General features: G+C 36.6%; 2 protein-coding genes across 6 annotated transcripts in view; one reads left to right on the forward strand and one right to left on the reverse strand.

Annotated features, from left to right (window-relative positions):
- LOC106870767 (putative mediator of RNA polymerase II transcription subunit 7) overlaps positions 1–5,614 on the reverse strand; it is a 25,901-nt gene extending 20,287 nt beyond the window's left edge. For all 5 annotated transcript variants that reach the window (XR_008266729.1, XM_014916963.2, XM_014916964.2 and 2 more), the window contains exon 1: positions 5,442–5,614. The gene's annotated coding sequence lies outside the window, so the exon portion shown is untranslated. The remainder of the gene's footprint in view (positions 1–5,441) is intronic.
- A 100-nt stretch (positions 5,615–5,714) lies between these two features.
- LOC106870768 (RING finger protein 141) overlaps positions 5,715–9,095 on the forward strand; it is a 10,093-nt gene continuing 6,712 nt past the window's right edge. The window contains exon 1 of the mRNA XM_014916966.2: positions 5,715–6,208. The gene's annotated coding sequence lies outside the window, so the exon portion shown is untranslated. The remainder of the gene's footprint in view (positions 6,209–9,095) is intronic.

Consider the following 9,095-nt stretch of genomic DNA (forward strand, 5'->3'; position numbering starts at 1 on the left):
AAGAGACATTAGAACAATTAACAACATAATAAAAAAGTTTATTTACGATGATGTTTGGTTTCACAATTCCTGTCATTCAGCTTAGCTGCCGCCGACCAAGTTGTAGTTTGGTAATGGAAGGTTAAGGTCTTCCTTGATGCCTGCCAGAGAACAGTGTAAAAGTGCTTCGTGGAGGAGCGAGGTGTTGCTACGTATAAGGTCTCAGATCAACTGACCGAGAAATTGTAACTAACTTCTTAAGTACGAATTTTACTACGCATGCGCAGAATAGTAGTTCCTCAATGGCGGCTATAATTTCGCGCCACTATAATTCCTCGCCAAACTGCTATTAAATACCAATAAGTATTCCTGACAAATTTGTCGCGTGCCTCTTTCTTTCCTTTGTCCACTCATATATAAGCAATTCTTTTACAAAAATAATGTTTTGACAGTGACTCCGAAAGTTCGGCCTATCCGATGAAGGTTAAGCAGCCAGAAACTTCGAAGTCATTTTCAACGCTATTCTTGTAAAAGAATAATAAATTTGGATTCAACAAAATGTATTGAGGGGTCCTCCAGTTCAATGTAAAATTGCTTTTATTATAACTTGACATAAAAACAAACCTTTATATGTACTTATACACAAAAAACCCATACAATTATACTTTCACTTGTTTTGAAGAACATTCCCCACTCCCCTCATATTACTGCATTATTAATTTATGATATTACTGTAATTCAAATACTTTTTGTCTTAGGATGGTTCTTGTTTTACAGCTAAGAAAACACGGAACAAATGCTTGTTGTCAATTTACAGGTAGGTAAACACGGACAAAGGCATTCATATTTCACGCCCAACAAAATACTTCGTCTGTTAAAAAGTGAAACTGTATTCAATGTATTATTCGAGCAAAACTTTTCCAAGCGTGACCACCGTAATGTTTTTTATTCGTTTCTTTTCATTCAGAGTGTCTCGGAGCCTTTGTCTTTCTTTTACTTTTCTTTTTAAGTTATATTTTGTGAATAGAGTGTGATTTGGCTGCTATTTCAGATCAGTTGAGAAGACACATCGAGACTATCACAGTGCTCAATGGATAGCTGCACATTACAGCGCAAAGTTAATGAGTTTTTTTTTCTAACACCTTAACCAACCGTTGCTATACACAAACCGAACATAGAGGGTACATAGGACTATATTAAGGGTCTTTATTACTATTATACCCATCTCATAAGACGGGTCTAATAGTAAAAGTTTCCGGGAAAAGGGCACGGAATTAGAAGACAAAAATGCCCATCCATCTCCTCCGCCCACGATTCCAAGGAAGGCCGTAGGGGTAGAATCCTGAGGTACCTGTTCCGCAGGGTCCTATCAGAAGCAACCACCAACAAGCTTTTCCAGCTGGATTTCCATCCAACCCTCTCGGTCTTGATCTACCCCTGGGTTTCCTGTCATTTGGCGCGGCTAGAAGAATCTGTCTTGCGATATTCTAACCACTTGCCCATAATACCGGAGGCTGTGACTCCTCAAATGCCGAGAAGTTGCGGCTCGACCTGGGTAGATTCTCTGATCTCAGCTACACATCCTGTCGAGAAACATTGCTGCGGATATCCTCCAGGAGGAACACCATTTCGGCCGCTTACATCCGCAATCATACTCTTCCAGTCATTACCAAACATGACGAGAGAGGAGGACAGGCATGCAGGGCAAAAACATATAAAATTAAATTTTGGGAACAAAAAAAAAAAATTCTCTCAAAGACAGAAAGAAACATCCAATTCCTTGCCCTTTTCCATCTGCATGTGGTAGTGGTACCTGTCCCAAAAGTCCGCTAATCTGAGTTTGGAAACGGGTGTAATTATCAAAAATCCAATTTGTCCTTTCTTAATAAAAGAATAAAATAATAATACAATAGAATATGAGGCGAGGAAGATCTGGCTGCTATTTCAAGCACACCATGTGACTACATAGAAGCTTTCTTGTCTCATCCGTTGAAAGTAAATGGAGTGAGACGATGACTAAAACAGGAAAACATTTAATGGGGATCCTAAACCAACCGTTAAGATTCGGTCATAGACTGTCTTCCCTTCTTAATAAATATATCCTGATGACTAAAAGAGGCATTTATATGAAACACAGAAGTGTGCGTGGGAGAGGAAATTAAGAGAATAATAATAATAATAAAAAACCTATTTCGTCGGGTTTAACAAAAAAAGCCCACCTATTTTAAAGAGAAGCAGAGACTAATGTGTGTGTGCGCTCTCATGCGTAACCATCATCATTTCTGACACAAGGTCAAACCGAGGAGAGAAGCCTCTAGCTTGCAACACGTTCGTTCGACATGTTAGAAACAACAGTCAATTCTCTAAAATCATACACTGCTGCCTGACAGAAAGTAAGGCACGTTATATTATATCAGGCATGGGCAACCTCTTTCGAGAAGCGGGCCGCATGAGACATAGCTGGGCCGCACTACTAAAAAAATTCAATGTAATTTTTCGTTTAGGCGCACCATTCAGAAAGTCCCGCGGGCCGCAGGTTTTCCATGACTGGACTAAATGGCTCTTATACAAAACAAAAAAAAAGGGGGGGGGCATAGCCACAGCTGGATTGCTTTTGTTCATAGATTAGCCAAATCAGGGCTCAGCTGGAATTTAAAAGCAGCCCCTACGAAGCGCTAGGCTGCTGCATTCCTGCTGTATAATTATCATATTACAATCCTTTATATTTTTCATGTCTGCCGCATAACGTAGACGTCCAGAAGGACGAAAACCTAAGCCGGATAGAAAGAAAGTAATTGACAACTTTTTAAGCAAATTCAAAAGTCTTCGTTATTTTGCTGTTGTTAAATCGATAATAAAAAACGGTTGTTTTAAATAGGTGCGTTCTTGTAAAATTATTGAAGCTTGCCATCTTGGAATTTTTGCTTATAGACTTCAATTTTTTTTTACTTCTTTCAGTCATTGGACTGCAATCATGCTGGGGCATCACTTTAGAGGGGGAAAAATCGATTCCAGTACTTATTTTTTTTAAAAGCCTGGCAGCTATTCTATCGGTCTTCTTTGCCGGACTGCTATGGTACGAGGATGTAACAAAAAACAATCCTAGTTGAGAAGCAGTAGTGGGGAATACACACAATATATATAAATGTGAGAATTTAAATTAATCACAATGGAATCTGCAAACTAACAGACAAATATTAGTGCAATTGAATTTTGAAAATTTTAAATCGGTTTCAAATGAGGACCGCCTCCTACTCGATGTAATTAACTTCGGTACCATGCAATCTCGTATATAATGCGACCCACCCCATCACGTTCCGTAGTTACAAATTAGTAATAGATTTTATCTTTTTTTTTTTTTTCTTACACTAGAATATAATGTCACATCCACCCACAAGTATTTTGTGTTAAATTTCTCAGTTATAAACGAATTACTGTATTTATTCGTGAATAAATCACCCCCACCATCGTAGTTTAGTGTTAAATTTTGGTACAATTATTTTTCCTCTCATAGTTTTAGCTTTGCCCCGCGTATAAGCCGCACCCCAGTTTTTCACTTAAAAAAATTAAGAATAAAATAGTGTTAGCTATACATTAGTAAATACGAAAGGGTAGTGAAAAATCCCATGTTTTATTCAGTAACGGAAAAGGAAATAAATGGGAGGAAAAGAAACCCCCAGCTAAGGTTTAATTCAGTTTCTTAATTGGAATTTAATTGGACAGAATTTAATCTGGAACGAAAATAAGATGAACCATGCTAATTACCCAGCTGTAATATTCAAATTTAATTCATAATATATTTCTGTAATTCCCGACGATTGTATAATAAATAAAAGTTAAGCAAAGAACGATATATCGTTCTTCCAGTAATATTTATCATAAAAACACCATTTACATTCCACAACAGGCTTGCATATCGATAATGTAGAGAGAGAGAAAGCAACCTGTGTTTACATACAAAGTCCGGAGCCAACGGATATCGATGAAGTACTTTAAGTGGGCGTTCGACCTGCAGGAAATAGCAGTTAAAACTATCTCAAGCTTAAACCTATAATGTAATAATTATAATAATAATAATAAAGACGTGTTGAAAATTGTAGTTCGAGATGAACTTATGTCTGAAATGACAGGATGGTCACGGCTTTGATATTTTTGATAATCGATACGAAAATAAAAAGCCTATCAAGACTAAGTATTCTAGACTTGAATATATCTTGTGAACAATATATATATATATATATATGTATATATATATATATATATATATATATATATATATATATATATATATATATATATATATATATATATATATGCTGGATTGAAAAGAACTTCCAAGATTCGCCACTATGTGTGTGTATGTGTGAGTTGTTAACCCCAGGTCATAAGCAGAACAGCTTAGGCCACACCGTTTGTTGATTTGTTTTCCAACCAATATATATCTATGATGACATTATCCAATGTGCCCTTCTCTGTTTTTTTTTTTTAGTGGTGTATGATTCGCGGGGGATTTAGCTGTTACTTGTGGTAGATCGAGCGAACACATCGGCTCCTTCGTTGTCTCTTTTTGTGAGTGTGCATGCATGTGGCTTATATATATGTGTGTGTGTGTGGCATACCTTTACAAGTGTGTCTCCCGATTTTGTTCTGTAGATTGTTTTAATATACATTTCGTTTGGAAAAACATTTTCACCACAAATTCCGATATAGTGGGAATCTACACCATCTGAAGAGTATTTGTAGATTTCATTAAGAAAATACTAATTTTTCTGTGAGTTTTGAGGAAACAAAGTACGTAGGGGGGAAGGGCACTAGTGTAGGTATGCCTGTGTGTATTTATAAATTAATAATAATATATATAAGATATACATACACACGCCGCGCGTTACATAGGGCAACCAGAGTTCAGTATTGTATATACAAGATAATAAGGCAATCTGATTTTAAGAATATGCACACAAAGTTTGGAGAGGTCGGAATGTTAAAAATGGTACATACAAGCTATATTGTCACCAGCATATATATAAATATTACGAGTCAGCGTTCACAATTGTGTATGAGTGTGTGTGTATATATATATATATATATATATGTATGTATATATTAGGTTACATTAGTCAGACGATGTATACAAAGGAAGATGAGATGTGAAAAAGAGAAAGTGTATGTTTACAGAAAACACTGTCGGCAAATGTGTATGTTTAGATAAAAGTAATTATATATATATATATATATATATATATATATATATATATGATTATTAAACAATAAAGCTTTCGTTATAAAATGCTGGGTTAGATTAAAAGAGACATTAAACTTCGAACGTGACTGGAGGGAGTAAACTAATATGAAATATTTTTAAAGTTGTAAATGCAATCACGTTGGTCGTTCCGTTCTGAGTCACAGATATTTAAATACAGCAAATCGATCATAATTATAACTGGTATGTAATAAATACTTACCTAAATCTGTAATTATATATATGTATATATATTATCTCCATTCATATTTTGTTGTTCACACCAAGGTTATTTATTCTATGACATGACGACGAAGAGCAGCGACTAAGCCCTTGTAAGAGACAACACTATCAAACCTTGCACCAACACTTGCACTGGTTACACGCAGAACACACACGCACACACTATCACGCTAACAAAACAGTGACGTTTCACACTGCAACAGGTGACGTTATACACCGACAAGTAACAGTTGGCGCCACCTAGCCTGGCGCTTGTTTATAATGTGTATGTGTGACGTCATTGGCAATGTCAGGTCACATTGGAGAGAAGCAATAATAGTGTTCTCGGCTATTATTGTTAGCTGAAGTAAACACAGTCCCTATTTTTTTATTCCTTGTATGCGTATGTCACCACTTTGGCATTAGGAGTATCAAGAAATACTCCGATGTCACGTATGCATATTGACTCTAGTTTTCAACCAGAGGAAGCATTATAAATATACACTCGCAGAAACACACACGTATACATATATATACATATATACAGATAATAATAATAACACCAACATTATTAGCCAAGTTTATGGTTTTGTTGAAACAAGTGTTACGTCAGTGACCAAACACAGAACCAGAACAATATTGCTGCTGTTTAGAGACACATTACCATGTAAACCAATCTTGCTGATATTCACAATCACACCGAACTCCGATTTCGTCTCCTAACTTTCACATTTAAGGTGGCTGCATCTGTCTTTTATACACAAAATGGTAAGAAATCATTTCCTTATTATTTAATATTGTCAAGAAAGTTGTTGTTATTGTTGTTGCTTAGCTCCAGCCCGATCAATCGTCAGCGACCAAACAGCCAAACCAAGGATCGAACACATTTTAATCGTGAAACCGTGGACTTTATTTTATTTTGTTTTATTTGCATATATTTCTGCTATTATATTATCAACTGTGTCCTTTCGTATTTTAATTATTTTTTCTGTAAGATGGTGGAATATCATCTGAGGGAGATTTGGCTGCTATTTCTAGCTGGTCGATTAATTATAATCATGTTGTCATTTGATATTTAACCGTCAAGTTAAAAATATTAATATTAAATGACAAAATGATTTGGTTGTATTTGCTGGTACTTTTTATGTCTTATGGACATAGAGAAAGTTCCAATAAGATCATTCCTGCAACTGCACCATCGTGGACACTACAACAAGAAGGCATCAGTTATGGTCGATTGGACTTTGTGATCAAGGGCGTTCCACTTGTAAACATTCCATCCGTCGGGGTGGGCATTATCTATTAAGACAGCGGGATGTGTTTTTTTTTTGGGGGGGGGGGTAACTTGGCTTCTATTTCCAGCAAGCCTAAGCTCCATCCTTGTTGTTTCTTTTCATACCCCGTAGCCCGCAACATCATCTCAAACAACAGCAACATCAATTATTTTAATGTTTTGGCTGTATGTGTGTGTATATATATATATATATATAGATATATAGATATAGATATTTATGAATCCACTTATAAGTTGTAAGTCTAATTGTTTTGTTACATAGACACACAAAGCAATTACATTGCTCGATCTTCGAGAAAGAGTATACGTAATCAAACCACAGTACCAGTAATTTATTCGTCTGACATAAATAATTGTCTTTATAGTTCTGGCACTCATTTTTCATGCTAAACGGTATGTGTCGATTCCGAAAATGATTCCTTGTATTAATAGCTAATTATTTTTACTCTACTTGTGACTAAAATAACTCGGTGACAAGACATCCAAGGGCAGTCCTGAAATATTCCATCATTCATATTGTACAGAAATATATAACTATTTGGTTGTATTTGCTGGTGCTTTTCTTGTATTATTGACAAACCAAAAGTTCGAATAAGATGGTTTCTGCTGCTGCACCACCGTTGCCATTCTGGCAAGACGACGGTTATGTTAATGTTGCGAAATAGGAGAGAGTCATCGTCCTGCGAGTCCGAGTGGATTCCAAATGGATGTTAGAGTTAAGGAGAGTTATATCGGATCGCATTGTTTGTATGCATGCATGCATGTATGATGGCCTGTAAAAAGCAAACAAATCCGAATAACCTGACATTCACTTTTGGTCCTTGTTTATATATGTGGTGGTGTTAGTTTAGAAATAATATAAATATATATTAATATAATATTTCTCCTGGAGGCAGCAGAAGCTAGCAGAACCATTACCACACCAGGTAAGATGCTTTGTGACGTTTTGTCTGTCTTTACGTTCTGAGGTCAACTCTGTCTTTCATACATCTAGGGTATCGATAAAATAAGTACCAGTTGTGTACTGGGGAGGTCAATTTAATCAACCAATGCCCTCTCCTGGCATTGCTGGCCTTGTGCCAAAATTTGAAACCAATATTATGTTTCTCCTAAACAAGGAAATGGAAACAGATTCCTGGTTATAATGTTAGTCTTTTATTTTATTATAATCCAGGATGGTTTATTGGAATATTAAATTTACATGTGTACTGTACTGCTACTTCACTTTATTGGTCTTGGTTGGTTGAAAGGTCAACTCAGACCATAATGGACAGTAAATATGAGGTTGACACTAAAAATAATGCAAAAGTCTACAAAACCTATTATTTCTCTTAACTGACATAGGTTGTTCGGATTGCATATGTTGGTAAAGTAATTCTTCCACCATACGAATGTATTGCTCCACATAGTCTCCATCACAAGCAATCCATATGCACCATTGCTGAACCCAACCTTTAACAAAATTGACAACCTTGATAGCCACGTTCAGGACATTTCTCATTTTCAGTAGGTAAGGTTCTGGCAGTGTGTACCTGCAGACCAAGCATGGCTGGAGCTCCATACCAGTGACACGTAAACACACTCGTGCTGGTGCTGCATAAAAGCACCGAGTACACTCTGTAAAGTGGTTGACATTAGGAAGGGCATTCAGCTGTAGAAACCATGCCAAAACAGACATGGAACCTGGGCAGCTCTTCAGCTGGCCAGTTCCAGCCGAACCATCCAACCCATGACAGCCAGCATGGGAAATGGATGTTAAATGATGATGATGTACTTTCCTATTATTGTCAGCCAAATTTTTTATTTACTACCAAATTCTTGCCCAGGTTTTGGCTCTTTTCCTTCTCCATTCTAACAATCCACCAATCAGGTCTTTCACCCATCATATAAATGTAAGAGTTTATTTACTAATCCTTCAATAAATAATTAACTGTGGCTGTTGATGATAAGAAAATACCATATAAAAAAAGCTATGGCCATTTTCGCCCTACTTTTGGTACAGGCCTCATAAATATCACAGAGTCTAGCACTATAATGAATGGTTCTGCCTGTTCACTGCTTGTGTTCTCTCTCTGATTGTTCAGAAATACTTTACTCTTCTTGTCTAAAAGCAGATTCTATTTTCTGTGTTTGTCAGCTGTTGCATTCTATTCTTAAATATAATGACAACGCTTCATCATCATCATCATCATCATCATCGTTTAACGTCCGCTTTCCATGCTAGCATGGGTTGGACGATTTGACTGAGGACTGGTGAAACCGGATGGCAACACCAGGCTCCAATCTAATTTGGCAGAGTTTCTACAGCTGGATGCCCTTCCTAACGCCAACCACTCAGAGAGTGTAGTGGGTGCTTTTACG

Source organism: Octopus bimaculoides, chromosome 24 (assembly GCF_001194135.2).
Source record: "Octopus bimaculoides isolate UCB-OBI-ISO-001 chromosome 24, ASM119413v2, whole genome shotgun sequence".
NCBI lineage: Eukaryota > Metazoa > Mollusca > Cephalopoda > Octopoda > Octopodidae > Octopus > Octopus bimaculoides.